General features: G+C 45.8%; 1 long non-coding RNA gene across 1 annotated transcript in view; it reads right to left on the reverse strand.

Annotated features, from left to right (window-relative positions):
- Window positions 1-9,907: 9,907 nt before the first annotated feature.
- Window positions 9,908-11,014, reverse strand: part of LOC121020874 (uncharacterized) — a 3,071-nt gene continuing 1,964 nt past the window's right edge. The window contains exon 3 of the long non-coding RNA XR_005786339.1: window positions 9,908-10,286. This is a non-coding gene — a long non-coding RNA (uncharacterized LOC121020874). The remainder of the gene's footprint in view (window positions 10,287-11,014) is intronic.

Consider the following 11,014-nt stretch of genomic DNA (forward strand, 5'->3'; position numbering starts at 1 on the left):
AACACTCAGAGAGCACAGGGGTGGGATTCCTTCACCTCCTGGCCCCCCCCGTGGCCTGGCCCCTGGGGCACACACCCAGAGGGCAGCTGCTACTCGGTGAAGTCGCTCTTTAAAAGCTCCCCTCTGCCCTTTGTCTCTGTGCCGCGTGGCCTGCCAGCAGTGATGTCCAAGGTCTCCACTTGGCAGCCGGGGGCCTGTGAGGTCATCTTCTCAGGGAGCGCGGTTTCCTTCAGCATTTAGACTCTCTGGCTGCCACTCAATGTTTACAAATCACATCAACCTGTGAGGGCCGCGGTATCGAAGAACATGGGCCTCGCTGGCACCAAGGGAAGTGTGGACAGGTTCTGGGGGGATGAGGGAAGCAGGGAGCCAGCGGCAGGCCGGTGGGGATACCTGCGTGTGAGGCGCTCGCTCCGGCTCTTGGCAGGACATCAAGTCCCGGAGAGGAGCAGAATGACCCAACATGTTCGTCATGTTCGGTCTAGTCCGTGCTGTGGCTCGGAGGGCAGAGGGAGCTGTCTGTTCACAGGCCAGGGTGTGCAAAGCCCCCATGCGGCCCATGCATGTGCACGGCCATCCACGATGACATCCATGCAAGAGGAGGAACCCCTGGGGTAAGGCGACACCTTGTAGGGCGGGAGGGGGTGGAAATATGCACCACAAATCAGTCTTTCTCGTAGACACGCGAGAAGGGTGGTTCTAAATGGAATTGTAGGTTGTAGATTGTAGATTGCATAGGATGCTCTTCAGTGGAATGTTCTAACGGTCTTCTGAGTCCAGCGAGCTCACAAATTCCATTCGCACGACGACTCAAGTGTGCACACCCACACGAGACACAAGTCCTTGTTTTGTCTGTAAGTAGTAGGGTTTCTTTCCTGAGGGCTCACGGGCCCCTTAGAGAGGGGGAGATAACGCAGAGCCCTTTAGGCCTCAAAACTAGCCATGTCTGATCATTTAAACAACCTCTTTAGTGAACGCTTGGGTCACATGCTAAGCCCTTGGCTCCCTCTGCCTTCTGCCTCCCTCCCTGGAAGGTGGTATCTTCAGAGGTGGTGGCTGGGCCATGATGCTGCCTTATGGCAGAGAGGAGAACTATGGGTCTTCCGGCTTCTCTACTTCCTAGAGAATCTGACTGCTCCCCCACTTGCTGCCGTTGGCGCACAAGCATTCGTACAGGGTTGTGCAGTCGGCTCCCTGGGGACTATGCAAGGTTCTGATCCTGACATATAGGAACCAGGATGGCACCTGCACACTAAGGCTTAAAGTCTCCTGTCATCTGACCATGCAGCCTGGCAAAGCTGACCTTGATGGGCTGTACCTGGGCCAGGATAGATCTGCCTTGTCTCAGAGAGCCGGTAGGGAGCAGACCAAGAGCTCCTTCTCGCCCTCAATGTCTCCTCTCTCCCCCTACTCTCCCTCCCCACCTCTCTCTATCTTATAGCTCCTGCTTTCTGGGCCGCACAAACTTAAATATCCTGGAACACGAGTTTAAGCCCCGAAGAAAGTCAGAACAACACAGACTGACACGGTGATCATCTAGTCCAGGGGTATCCCAACACAACTTACAGACACTCGCTTTGAGATAATAATAATAATCGAATTTGGAAGCCCTGTTATGGCAGACGGATGACACAGAGCCAGCCGGTTGAGGCAGGCAGGGAGGGACCAGAACTTAGAGGATATGAACCCCAGGACTTCCCAGGTATTACCTATGAAAAACACCGACCTTTTTCAAATCCGACATCCCCTAGATAGAGAAGTTGAGCTTAATGAATGCAAGTAAATTGTCACGCAGGTAGCAAATAGCAGAGCCTCGACTCAAAACCTTTCTCTGAACTTCCCACTCTACACGCATTTAGGTTCCCCAAAACCTTAACCTGATCACAAGGACCATGTGCTCCTGATGTGCAATGACAAACCCACATTCTGATGCTCCAGAGGCGGTGGATTTCATTGGCAAGAAACAATTCACTGTTGAAAACAAATATTCTAACAGCCACGCTTCATTGCGTAGTGAGTGAGAACTTCAAACATGTTTCAGTCTGGCTAGCCTTCACTTAATGACTTCCTCATGTCTGGCCCTTATGAGGCATCCCCATAAAGCTTCCTTGAAGCATAGAGTCATGACAAAGTCACAGAGACATAACCAGGCACTGCCTCCTAAATGCTGTTTAACCTGGGTCTATTCTGACTAATATACTACAGAGAAGTGAGTGGAGAAACCTCAGGATGGTTAGTGGTCTATTTTACACACCATCTGCAGAAAAGCTAACCCGAAGTTTACGGAGCAGAGGACCCCATCGGTGACTTTAGGCCGTGATTAATGCCCTTCCGAAACGACACACAAGGAAGCGAACTGGGGGGAGACATCGAAGATAACTTCTTTAAAAAAGTGTCAGGTGCTTCTGTTCCCCTATCAAGCAGCTGGCATTTGAAACTTCCAAGCACAAGCCATTGCTGGCTGGGGGTAATGGGAATCAGTGGGCCATTTATTGTATGGCCCATGACTTGTAAACACATCTTGCCACTACGTGTGTTCGGGCAATTACTGGGCAATTACACCTGCAAACTACCCAGCAATTAAAGATGGAGTCTCAAGTGAGCTGTCATTTGGGAAGCGGTGGCTGCTTCCCCATTTCACTGGCATCATCACATCCTCTTGGGAAGACCAAATGCCATTAGAAGCCAAGAGGCAGGTGATCCATTTGTAGAACAGCTGAATTACTGAAGGCAGATGGCTCCTAATCTGAGATGGTTCAAAGCAGTTCTTCCTGAGGTAAGAGGAAAGCCATAAGTGACCAAAGAACCGTGTCTGAAAATGCCTAAGTCCTGGTGCACATGTGGGGTGAACATTTATGCAACAAGTGTCTACCAAGTATAGGGCAAAAAAAACAACACTTACAGAAGATCTGTCAGGCTCTGGGTACTGTGCTGAGTGTTTCGTATCTATTTTCTCATTTAATCTTCCCAACTAGCCTGGGGGGGGGGGGCGGGGAGACGTAATCATCTTGATTTTACACCTCCCGCAGCTCAGAAAGGTAAAAGAATGAGCCCGGGTCAACTCTTTGCTAATGAATGGTTGAGCTGAGACATTCGCCCACATCTTCTACCTGCAGATCCTGTGTTTATCCTTTTTCATGTTCCTCAGAGAGGGGGACGGAGGAGAATTTAAAGATGGAATTTTAGCCTTCCCGGAGGTTACTGAGAGTAAAATGATTCTAGAACAATTAAAAGTAACCCATGACCCAGGACAACAACTACAAGGTGGATTAAAGACAACGCTCCAAGGGCAGAGAGAGCTAAAGATATATGGTCTGTACATGCACAGGTAATCTAGAAGCACATCCTAAACGGATGTGAGTTTTGAGCCAAGTTCTAAAAAACATGAATGACAATTCTTAGCCTCATCTGCACAAGTGTTAGGTTCTGTAGGTTGTGTTAGGTTGCTGGGGTTCCATCAGCCTACCTCTATGCCTATTCGGAGAGGAGTTGGAAATACACTTCTACTCTTGAAAACGTGATGTGCCAGAAATCACTGGCAGGTGGAATCATATTTTAACTGAACATCAGCTGCTCAAGAAAAACTTTGGTTAGGGACCTGATTTGAGGTGTTCCCCAATATCTTTTCTTTTCCTTATCGTTTTAGAGAACAGTGCAAAGCGAAGAGATATTATTATGAACAGTTATCGAGTTCTGTGTAAGCTCTGCCCATCTGGAGACCAGTAGACCAGTAGATCAGGCATAAATGGTAGACATTTGTAGCAGCCTTAACAATTCAAACATGAACTCGTTGCTGGCCCTAGAAAGGAACAATTGCTAAGAACAGGAGTCCAGTTTCTACGGGTGTGAAGAATCTTCAAAGGTCGGTTGAGAACTTTCTTGTCAATATCAGGTAGTAGAGCAGCTGACTGGGGTAAGGAAAAAGAAGGGATAAAGAAAAAGACCTGGTTTTCTCTGTTACCAGCAAGTTGGCTCATCACTCCACACTATTCTCATTTACCTAATTCATATAATACAATGTATTTGTATGTGAAATATATGCAAAAGTACTTTGTCAGCTCAAGAAATCCTTTAGTCACACTGTGCTGTTAATACCCTGGATCCTTGCTGTACGATCCCAGATCAGTGAAATTCACATATTCTTGTAAAAGATCAAATACTTTCTCATTTATGATGAAAAATAACTATAATCCAGGAATAACGTATCATTTAAAATAATGGATCAGTATTCACAATAAAAAAATATTTTGAGGGACGCCTGGGTGGCTCAGTTGGTTAGGTGCTAGACTCTTGATTTCGGTTCACGTCATGATCTCATGGTTCGTGGGATTGAGCCTTGTGTTGGCCTCTGCCCTGGCAGTGCAGAGCCTACTTGGGATTCTCTCTCTCTCTCTCTCTCTCCCCACCCCTGCTCATGCTCACTCTCTCTCTCTCTCAAAATAAATAAATAACACTTTAAACAATATTTTCACATATCTATTAAAATTTCTAAGTGGTTATCCTGCTCTAGAAAATAGCTGTTATTCACAATGAAAAGATCTAACTTGCCACCCAGGTGACATGGTAACTATACTTGTGACCAGAGCATAACGCATAGCGTTGTTGAATCACTACGTTGCACACTTGAAATTAACGTAACATTGTGTGTCAACTATACTTCAATTAAACAAGTAAATATTGAATCATTCAGCTACATTGAGAATGATCATTGATATTCTTCCTACAAATAAGCTTAGATTTCTACCCTTAGGCTTAAACGCATGTCGAGATTTTTATCCAAACTGAAAAATATTTGACGAACAATTGCATACTTTAAAAGTTCTGAGATGAGGAGTGCGTGGGTGGCTCAGTTAGTTAAGCATCAGATGTGGGCTCAGGTCATGATCTCGTGGTTTGTGAGTTCAAGCCCCATGTCGGGCTTTGATGCTGACAGCTCGGAGCCTGGAGCCTGCTTCCGATTCTGTGTCTCCCTCTCTCTCTGCCCCTCCCCCTCTTGCTCTCTCTCTCTCTCTCTCTCTCTCTCTCAAAAATAAACATTAAAAAAACTACAAAAATTATACATAAAAGTTCTGAGATGAAAAATTGTCTTTGTCATTTTGTGACTTCTAATTAAGTATTTCACCACTGATTGGGCAAAGAGACTTCTGGTCAACAAATTATAAGTCTTCTTTATATTAAAAAACAAAAAACAAAAACCTCAGTCAATTGCTGTAAAAAATCATGATAATATAAAAAAAGGTAATAATACAAAATTATTTTTTGAGTGTTTAAAAGAAAAGATCCAATTCAATGAGCTCGAAAGCATGGTACTCAAAGAGTCTAGACCATGGCAGTGTAAAAACCTTAAAATTTTCTTTATTTGCATTTTTCTATCAGTTGAATGAAGGTGTTATCACTGACTTGGCTAAGTACCATTGGTAAGTAGTTTAGCGGTTCTGTACCACTGGCAACACACCTATAAAATATCCTAATTAGTTCCCTTGGAATAGAATAAAAAAATGAGATAGTATTTGTTGTTACTGACCCTAGGGTATCTCAGACAAAAGAACTACATAAGACCCAATTCTGATGTCTTCAAGGGTAATGACGATGTTCAACATTATACCTTTTTATCTTTATTTTCTTCCAACAAGGTTATGTTCAATTTTCAACTGACACACCGGTGTGAGCAATGCCAGCTCACCCTCTCCTCCCATGCGGTTGAGGAGGGTTGCAGAGTCGAGCCTATTTTGTGGTGAGGCAGGGGGTGATACATCAACTGAGTGCCCTTTTGCCCTCTTCCTTGATCCAGCCCCCGTACCTGTTGTTCTGTGAATCACTTTCAAACCCAATTAACCAGAACCTGATAAATGCATCCTCAGCAACCAGACAGTGAGAGCAGTACCTTGGAGTCCAACTTGATGTTCAGCCCTCCAGGGTGGTACCCAAAGTGAAGACTGGATCCCAGACTTCCTACCTCCAATAAACCAAGTTGGGAAGCAACACGTAGAATATGTAGGTGTGAGGGCCAGCAGATCGGGGGAGGTTGCTCAAGCACAGTGATTAGACTTTGTTGCTTTAGCAAGAGAAGCAAAGACCCACGGGAATAAAGAGAGTAAACAACTGAAGGAAAGGCTACCCATAGTTGATGGGGAGACCAGGGGTGCAGCCCAGTGGAAGTTCAGGGATTACTAGCAATTTTCTCCAAATTAGACTTTGGGATGCTTTAAGCAAATGAAAGTGGCAATTTGCTGTTGCTATATATGTTTTTTAAAGTCTACGTTTATTATCATCATGCCCAGTTTATTTCCATCGCATAGCTCATGTAGGAAATACCCAAGTTAAGAACAGAATTGAAAATCCCAGCATAAGAATGCTTGGAGAGGGAGACCCATGAAGGTCAAGTGCCTGCAGACGTCCATCTAGGGGGTTTATGGCTCTGAGGACCTACTTCTCATTCCAGGAGCCTCACAACTGGAGGAGGAGGCTTCCGAGCCCAAGGGATCCAGAAGCTCTAGGTGTTCACGTCTTTATGGGTAAAAATGCCAACCTTTTTCTCCACCTCCTGAAACCCTTGCTTCCCTGCGTCACACCTGCCTGTGAGAGGGGAGGAAATGGTGAAGGTAAAAATCATCCCAGGCCATTTGTAGCTCTTGGTCTCCAACCCACAGATTTGCTGAGCATGCAATGACCCCGTTTCTATCCCTTCTTGGGAGTGCCTGACTCCAGCTATCTGAGAATGTCATGTTGAATATTTGTCTCAGTTTGGGTCTCTCCTCACCTGTAGAAGGATATATGGAGACAGAAATTAGGGAACAAGTGGTTTATTTGGAAGGAGATTGCAAAATATCAGTGGGAAGTGGGGACTGGGGGTGTAAGATTGAAAAAAGAAGGTAGCCAATAAAGATCAACGAAGTAAGTTACCACTCAACTGAAGTTCAATCCTGTGGGAGAATTCCATGGATCACTCATTTCAGAGGATACCCCCCCAGATGTCCAGAGGTGTGGGAGAAATACAGTATTAATATACTAACTCCACTGGTATAGGTTAAAAGCTCTTGTGAGGACGGCTCAGTCAGTTAAGCATCCAACTCTTGATTTCAGCTCACATCATGATCTCACAGTTTTGAGTTCAAGCCCCACATTGGGCTCTGCACTGACAGCCCAGAGCCTGCTTGGGATTCTCTCTCTCCTTCTCCCTCTGTCCCTCCCCTGCACACATGCATGCACTCGTGCACCCTCTCTCTCAAGAACCAATAAATAAACATTTAAAAAGAAAAAAAAAAGCTCTCGTGAGGGGAACATTAATTCCCTGGTATTTCTGACCTGTGGCGTAGGTGGCAAAACCAGTTTCTTTGCAAAGAAATGCAAAGGCTGGTGGTTGAAAGGTGGCCCTTGCTCACTGAGGTGGGACAGGCAGGAGAGGTAGGTCTAGGCACTAATAATTTCTGTCCCAGCACGACAGTTCCTCACTACTTCCTGCCCTACGGCCTATCTGTGATGACCAGCTGCATTGATGATTTCTGCTTGGGCGCTCCTCCTATAATGATGGCTGACATAGGAGAAGGCTTCTTCCCCACTAGGGTTATAATTTACCAGGAGGCTCCCCAACGTGTGGGCACCTTCTCAGTCTTCTTAGAAAACCTATGTCCAAGGATCTCAGCGCAGGTTTTCTAGACTGGGTTAAATGGGCTAAACTTTTATGGCACCAACCAAGGTTCCAAATGAAATCGTGCCTGCTGCTGAAAACCACCGGGGGTCCCAGACACAGAAGGCATCAAGGTGAGCTGTTAACTCACCTAGTGATTCTCTGAGGTAAGCTGGCAGCGTCTCTCCTCTTCTTTTCTAGGATCTAAATCCCAGTTTCCCAGGCCTGGTCCTTGGTCTCCAAGTCCACGTAGCCATCCTCCACCCTGGAGTCCAAGAAACACGGTGTCAGGACTCCGGGGGTGGGCATGCTGTTTAGACCTCCATATGCCCGCATTGCTTTGTATCACTCTCCAATCACGCTATGGTCTTCTGAACGATTGTTCTGCTGTTCCTATGTCTTTGTGCTTACTTACCAAATACGACCTCTGACACCCACGGAGGGTCAGTAGCTGTAAGCTAAATTGACATGCCAGAAAACCCAGAAGCATGCGGTCTCAGGGTTCCACCCCAAATCCTTGTGGTTCGGGACTACAGCTGATGCCGCTCTTTCACCTCAGACGCGACAGCCACCCCCCGCATGATCACTCTGAACGCTGCCAAGGTTTTGAGGAAACAAGTGGGGAAAGGCCACTTGGATTTGGAGCTTTTGGTTATGACATGAAAAGAACAGATGTCAGCCGGACCAGGCATGAAGGCGGAAAATAGCACTGTGGTCTTCTCCATGCAGACAAGAGGAGGATGTGAGGGGGGAGCCAGCCTGGAGCCCTCTGGAATCTCCAGGTTTCTTACTGCTCTGTGTCCGTGAACTTCAGGGGACACCTCTATGGACCAACATGGCATGGAGGAGACAATAGCGGCCAAAGACCTGGTGCTCAGGACCCAGATTTGGAAGGAAACTTGGGATTATCAGGTCTACTTGTTTCACTTTCCAGTTGAGAACACGGAGGCCCGTAGACGGACAGTAAACACACTCAACATACTCAAGGTCATATAATGGTTGGTAGCCCACCACAGGGAAGCTCTTGCTTTGGGAGATGCTTGCAGGTTGGCAGGTCTCTCCTTTAAGGGAAGACCCGTCAAAGGTCTACATCCCCTAAATACATATCTAATGTGTCATATAATCTCAGAGTATCATTTTCCTAGGTATGTACATGTAAGTTACACGTACATTACAAAGCTTGTAACTTGCTCAAAGACATCCCTGAGACTAATCTCTCTCTGTCTCTCTCTCTGTCTCTCTCTTATCCATCTCCTACTGAGGAATGCGACACCCAAAATGGGTATGTTCTCTATCTTTGGGGATATTGATGGCTTAACAGCCAAGAGCAGACACAGCATTCAGGAGACAGTACAGAGTATGATTAAATGCTGAAACAGGTAGTCGGTGCTAGAGAAACTCAGAGGTAGGTGAGCTTCCTGGTGGCTGAAGTGAGCAGAGAGGCGTCGCAAGGAGGCAAAGGTGTCAGCCTAGGAAGCTTCTGCTTCTACAGAGGCAGGGGCAGAAATGAATTTCTTCTGATACCACAGGCACAGGAATGGGAGGAGGGCAAAACCTACCACTCCCGTCTCCAGGTCAGACAAAACCAGGGCTACCAGGCAAGAGACAGGGTTGAAGCGACCTTGCCGGCCGCAACTCTGTTCTCCAGCGGGAAGAATCAGGCTGTGTGTATTGCAAGTTTAAAAAGTAACTTCGTACCTGCTCATGACCTCAGGCAGAGGATTAATTAATGCAGAACTATAAAATACAGCCCTCAGTTCCTGAAAGGGTTCTGTTAGATAGCAATTCTCAACGTGTATGACACTGGGTTTAGAAACTTCATGAAGATTTATAGGAAGTGTAAAATACGGCTACAACTATTAAACGAGAAAATCTAAAACCCGAGAATGAGTGGCAGGGGAGAATGGAGGAATTATAAATCTGCCAAATGTTTGAGTAAACATCATATTGGAAGACAAATTGAAAACATCTGACTGTGAAAAACCGTGGCCACGGAGTGGATTTGACAAGCTCTTGGTTAAGACAGTAGTGGTACAGGAAGTTGAGACCCACGACGTTCGATGGGTCTGTCTTTCTGCCAAATTCCCCCTGTCCAGAAAGGATTGTTTTTCTTAGTAGACCAGATGGATTGGTGAAGAAAGGGCTGTCTGTAAATTAAACATAAAATAAACATCAAATAATAAAATGTAAAGACCGTATATAAACATCTGGACAAAATGTTAAAAAAAAAAAAAAGCAGGCAATCTACTGTATATAATTCCAGATATGGAGTCGTTTAGATGATTGACAGAATTCTCATTTATTTCTAAGCATTGGATATTTTACAGACGCGACTTCCATTAGACCACATTTCTTCATGAATATTTGCCCTGCGTAATTTTCATCCTGGTAATATTTCCCCATTTTGGAACAGCAGCCAAGGGGTCAAAAGAGCCTTCTTTTGGAAAATGTGTTTTGTCTTTAGCAGGACAGCCATGATGATGCCAAACGACAAGGAGAGGCTGCTCCGTGTGAGGACGGTTAACTCTCTCTCTTCTAGTCTGGACTAGCTGTCCTTGTGGCCACCTCCGACTTTGCTCAGTTATTAGCTGTCCTTAAGAACTCGTTAGCAGCACAGAGGAGTGTCTCTTTCCTGTCCAGTCCATCAGATCCTGAAGTTCTAGAGATCGTAACAGAGAGACATGGCGTATCAGTGCATTGCCTCCTTCTTTTCCTGGATATCACATTGCATTGACAAATTTAAAGACAGAGTGAGAGAACATCTGAGGGGTAACGGTTACGTAGCCATCTCAAGGGAAATGGCTTGTCCTAAAGTAAGGCAGAAATATCTAAATATCCTATTTAAATCACTTTGGAAATTTCGAGCTGTCAATCCCAAAGGGGGAAATGATGCATGTCCTCATCATACAGGCGCGTATAACTCAGCCACCTGAGTAATGGACAGATGGACAGACACACATCTACACAGATGAGAACATTAAGGATCGCTGATGCACAGTGACTCACCTGGACGCAAACCTAATTAGAAGCAAAGGCAGGGCTAGAACTCAGCCCTCTTCATTTTTAATGCATCTCTTTGCTGCACTGTGCTTTTGGATTAGCTGTCATAAATCCATCCGAACTCCAAAATGGTTTGAACTATTTGAAATGACACATTTCCTTCCTTTGCTGTCTCTGCCCCACCCAGGGTGTCCTACAGCTCAGAGCTGATCACTGCATTTCCTTTTGCAAAAACCTACAGCGGCTCCTTATTTCCCACCAAGGGGGCTTGCAAAGCTCCGCGACGTGCTTCCCGCTGTCATTCCACGCTTTCCAACGCCTGGTCACTTGGAGTGTTTTCCAGCCTAACCAAACCACCCGCTGCCACACTTCCTCTTCCACCCCCTG

The sequence above is a fragment of the Herpailurus yagouaroundi genome, unplaced genomic scaffold (assembly GCF_014898765.1).
Source record: "Herpailurus yagouaroundi ecotype Mexico unplaced genomic scaffold, PumYag 253, whole genome shotgun sequence".
In the NCBI taxonomy this organism is placed as follows: Eukaryota; Metazoa; Chordata; class Mammalia; order Carnivora; family Felidae; genus Herpailurus; species Herpailurus yagouaroundi.